A 5,183-nucleotide genomic window follows, 5' to 3' on the forward strand; every position below is an offset into this window, starting at 1 on the left:
AGGACTGGAGATGGCGTCCAATCACCAATAAATAGCTAATGATTTAATCAACTGTGCCTGTGTAATGGAACCTCCATAAAAACCTGAATAATGGGGTCTGGGGAGCTTCCAGGGGGGTGATCACGTCAAGGTGCCAGGAGGGGGGACAAGCCTGGAGAGGGCTTGGATTCTCCATGCACCTGCCGTACCTCACACTATGTATCTCTTCCATCTGGCCGTTACTGAGTTGTATCCTTTTATAAGAAACCAGGCATCTAGTAAGGAAGCTGTTTTCGGGGGGTTGTGTGAGTCATTCTAGCAAATTCTCAAAACTGAGGAGGGGCCGTGGGAACTCCTGATTTATAGCCCGTCTGCCGGAAGTACAGGAGGCCTGGGACTTGCCCCTGGCGTCTGATGTGGGGAGTCTTGTGGGACGGAGACCTTGATCCGTGGGGTCTGTGCCACCCGCGGGTGGTTAGCGTCAGAGCTGGGCTGAATTGTAGGACACCGGGATGGAGAATTGGTTGTTGGTGGGGAAAAAACTCCACACATCTTGGTGTTCAAAGTGTTTGGAGTGAAAAACAGAGGGTGACAGGTGGTTAGGGAAAGCCTCCCGGAACAGTGCCACTTGGGCCGAGACCAGCTGTGTGAAAAATCCAGGCACAGCATCCCGGGCTGGAGAGAAGAGCAAGTATGGTGGCATCGAGGAAGCCACAAGCTGGATGTGGCCAGAGGGTGGTGAGTAAGAAAAGGACGGAGGGCCAGGCAGGGGCTAGATCATAGGGGCCTTAGTACCTATCAGTTGCTGTCCCGGCAGAAAACAGGAGGCACGCCCAGGGGAACTTGATAAAGGGACTGGTTACAAGGGTCTGGGTGGGGTTGAAGGATATTAACACAAAGTGACAAGCTCCCTGGGATCAGCAGCCGGGGCACCCTGGTGGCCACCCCTAGTCCTGAGGGGGCCATGGAGGAGCAGTTAAGGGAACCCAGGCGTTGTTGTACCTGTAGGAGGTCACCTGCAGCTTTCATCAAGAAGGAGGCCTGGTCACCGCCGACCTTTGGCCAAGCAGAGAGGAGGCTGGGGGGTAATGCCCCCACCTCTCTCTGCCCCTGCCCCCTGGTCTGCTGGCACCCCCTATTGACCGAATCCCCCAGAAGCCAGAGGGCAAAGGCTGATGTACTCCCTTCAGCTCTGCCTCTGGGGTACCAGACAGGTGTCAAAGATGGGGAGTTATCTGGTGGACAAACAGGAAATACCCAGCACAGCCGTGGAAGCGGTGGCAGCCAAGTGCGTATTATTCTGAGTTCATTGAGAAGCCATCAAGGGCTCTGAACTGGGCAATGGCCCAATTCGGAAGTCCGCTGGCCTCTCTGGCTGCTCTCTGGGGAGTGGGTACAGCGGGGAGGCGCAGGGCAGGGAGAGCAGTTTGGAGGCTGTTCTTGTTGTCCAGGGGGTGACAATGGTAGCTGGGACCAGGGAGGGGGCAGTGAGGGCAGACAGAAGAGCGGGGCTCAGGGTTGTACTCGACTTAAACCGGACAGGGATTGCTGGTGGATTGGCTGTGGGGAGGGGTGAGGCCACATGACCAGGGAGCCTGAGGCAGAGAATAACAGACGACTTAGAGCTCAGAAAGCTCAGGTGACACCCTCTGGACTTGTCCCTTTTGGCCACCCTTACCATGTCGTAGGGAAAGGAGACTTGGATGACAGCCTTAGGACAACTCTATGTGGCAGGTGTTTTTAGAACAAGTGAAGAATTCACACGTCAGAGAGGTTAAGATATCTGCCCAAGATCACACAGCAAGCAGGTACAGATGGGGATTTGGACGTGGGTCTGTCTGATTCGCTGAGTACCCTGTGCAGGAAGATTTGATGGGGGTCTCTTGCCTTACGTGTCAGCCACACACTGGGGCTTGTGCTGCCCAGGGAGCTCTGCCCTCGAGACAGGCTGCAAGTTCATCACCAACCCGGCCACCTGTGGCATGCTGGAATTTGGGCAGAGAAGTGGCCCTGGCAGGAGTTATTGGGGTTTTTAAAACTATTATTATTATTACAGAATTGGGGAATGATGAGGAAAACTAACATCTATAAAGCTCCTTTATTTATTCATTCATCCTTGAGTTAAAAACTCCCTTTCTGGATTCCAGGCTTCTTGCTGGACAGGTCACTTGGATTATCTCATATCCCTCAAATGAACAACCAGCTGAGGTGAGCTTCGTGCTTCACCCCTGTTTTGCGGGCCTCAGGGAATGAAGGCTCAGAGAGGGGAGTGACACATCCACCTCTTCCCTAAAGCACTTCCCACGGAGTCTCAGGCCAGCTGGGTGTCAGACTGTAGGGTGCCGTGGTTCGAAGCGTGGTGCTGAAATCAGGGCACTTTGTTCAAATCCCGGCTCTCCTTTGATAGAGGCGTGACCTCAGTTTCCACAACTGTCAAATGGGTCAGTAACGGTATCTATCTGAAAGGCTGTTGCACGGATTGATGGAGACGAGGAATACAACTGAACAGAATAAGGGCTCAGGGCACCTTGACCATCACTGTGACCTCCGTTCCTGAAACCGGTGTCAATGCTTTGCGGGAGACTCTTCAGCCATCTCTGAGCTGCTTTAGCAGGTTACCAGAGCTGTCACACCTGGCCGGGGGGACAGGTGCAGACGTTACACACATGTCAGAGTGCAACAGGTGCAGTGGCAAAGGGTTCAGATAAGAGCGGTGACAACAGGGTCCCCCGACGCCAGCCCTCTTTAGTGTATCACCTCATGTCATTTATTCCCCAGCACTTATTAGGGTCCAAAATCAGCTTGTGTGCGTTCCTTGGTTGACTTGTCACCTGCCTCCACCACTAAGCACCCTGTCCACCACTGTCCCCTCGCTGTCCAGCAAGCACAGTGCCTGGCCTCAGCAGACACTCAGTAAATCCTGACTGAATGCAGGAACGAGTTGTCGGGTGAAATGAAGCCCCACGTGTTAATGTCATGCCTCTGGGCACCAAGGAGGGAGAGAGGAGACAGGTGGGGAGGGGTCGGGTGGGCTCAGCCTCTGAGGCCCCCTGAACCTTGCACACTGCCTGGGTCATCAAGAACGCTGTCAGTGACTGCCCCCTGGGGCCTCTTCAGAGGCTGATTCCCAACACTCCCCCGCCAGCTCTGCAGCCATCTGAGGTCAGCTCCCAGGGTTCAAGGGAGAATTGCAGGTGTGGGGGTGGGATGAGGGTCTGGGCAGCCGACTATAGACAAGTGCCCTGGATAACCCTCCGGAGGCCTCAGTGTCTTTATCTGTAGGATGGGAACGGTCACAGCATCTCCTGTCAGCAGCATGGCAGAGCCCTTTAGATAGTGAGCTCTCTGGATGGTCCTTCATGACTTAAAACCTGGGCTCTGACACTTCCTGGCTCTGGGCCCTTAACTCCTCTGGGCCTCAGTTTCCTATCTGCCAAGCGGGACGAATATCACCAACCTCAAGGCTTCTGGCCGATAAAACAAGCTCCAGGTACGAAAGGTGCCTGGCAAAGAGAAAGCCCTCGGGCAGTATTAGCCACGCCCCTTCAAGGGCCCCGGACCCAGCCCCCCCCCCCCCCCCCTCCCGCAACTCCCCGACCTCGGCCACCGCCAGGCCTGGGTGCTGCTCCTCCATGGGACCCTCTCTAAGCGGCGCCTCCAGCCTCCACTTTCCAAGATCTACCAGTGGCCGCTGGGCTGCAGCAAAGAGCTTCCCTCAGTGCTTCAGACGTGCCTCTGAAAAACAGGGAAAAACCTTCTCTGGATTGTTGCCTGCGGCAGACAGTTTAAATTAACTTAAACCGTTTCCTGCTCCCACCCCCATCTCGTTATCCTTTTTCACGGAGGCGAGAAGAGAAAACCTTTGCAGGAGAAGCCACGGGAGACGCTTCTCTCTCTCTCTTCCCTCCAGCGGATGCCAGACCGGGAGATGCTAAAGTTTGCAGCCGGCGCGCCGCGGCTGGAGCGCGGGCCGCGGCCCCCGGGGCCGGTTGCTAGGGAACGCGCGGGGCGGGGCGGGGCGGGGCGGCGGGGTGGGAGGGGGCAGCGCGCGGGCCCGTGCGGCAGTGCCGCGCGCCGCCGCTAGGGTGCAGCAAGGCCCCGCGGATGCCCGGCGCCCGCTCCCGGTCGCGAATGCCGAGCACGTCCGGGCAAGGTGGCGGGAGGCACGAGCCGGCGGCGGCGCGGCGACCCGGGCGCGGCTCTGGCCTGCAGGGGCCGGAGGGCGCCGGCCTGAGACCCGTCTCTCCCGACCCTCGGCTCCCGCGGCCTGGTCCCCTGGGACCGGAGCTCGCCCAGGGCAGCGGCTCGCCGCCCTTTTGTCCGCGTTCATCTCTCCCGTAATTCATTAATTCGTGCTTTCTCTTTTCATCCCTTCAACCGCTCCCCACACTACTATTCCTCCCCTCCCTCCCGCCTTGATTCTCCTCTTCCCGTCTTCCCTTCCTCCTTCCCTCCTTCTGCCCGCCCACCCACCACCCATCCATTTTTTTCGGTCCATCCATCCATCCATCCATCCATCATCGTTCCGTTCCTTTTCCTTCTTTCTATCCACCCATCCATCCATCTCTCCACATTCTTCCCTCCCTCCCTCTCCTCCTTGCTTCTGCATTCTGGAGTGGGACTAACTTCAGAGTCTACTGCCAGCCATAAGTCTCTGGGCAAGTTAACTCGTCTGCCTCCCCCTCCGGCATCTGGGCAGTTGAGGACACCGGGCCAGCCTCACTCTCGGGCCGCTGCCAGGAGGTAGTGACCACCCACAGAAGAATCTTGCACAAAGCCTGGCGCCTAGGGAGCGCCCAGTGCCGGGAGCAGCATGCTGCTCTGTTGTCCACTCCTGCCGCGTGTTAGACTCCCGTAGGGGAGCTTTGAAAGCAATGCCCATTCCGGTGCTTCTCTAGAAATTCTGGTGGAGCCCAGACACTGTAGCTTCTGCAGACTCTGTAGGTGATTAGAATGAGCAGCCGAGTGGAGACCTGCCGAGGAGACTATTTGACTGATGTCAACCAGCGCCAGGCTCTGTGCCAGGGGAACTGGGGATGAGGTGGGGGGAGTGGGGACCTCAGGGCCCTCCGCCTTCACCCGCCTCCCCTCCTCCTGCTCCCTGGTTCCTGGGAGTCCAGCCTGTCTGCAGCACTGCCCTCCCCTCAAGGAGCCAAGCACACGCGTGCCCGTAGGCCTTTGCACACACAGTCCCCTCTGCCTAG

General features: G+C 57.6%; 1 long non-coding RNA gene across 1 annotated transcript; it reads right to left on the reverse strand.

The window, feature by feature from the left end:
* Positions 1–2,067: 2,067 nt before the first annotated feature.
* On the reverse strand, positions 2,068–3,932 carry LOC147573042 (uncharacterized). Its single transcript, XR_015245614.1, has 4 exons — positions 3,840–3,932; positions 3,578–3,714; positions 3,437–3,482; positions 2,068–2,612 (listed from the first exon to the last, which is right to left on the reverse strand). It is a non-coding gene; the product is annotated as an uncharacterized LOC147573042 (long non-coding RNA).
* Between the last annotated feature and the right edge of the window lie 1,251 nt (positions 3,933–5,183).

This window comes from Puma concolor, chromosome E3, assembly GCF_028749965.1.
Source record: "Puma concolor isolate L17-30 chromosome E3, mPumCon1.1.hap2, whole genome shotgun sequence".
Classification (NCBI taxonomy): Eukaryota; Metazoa; Chordata; class Mammalia; order Carnivora; family Felidae; genus Puma; species Puma concolor.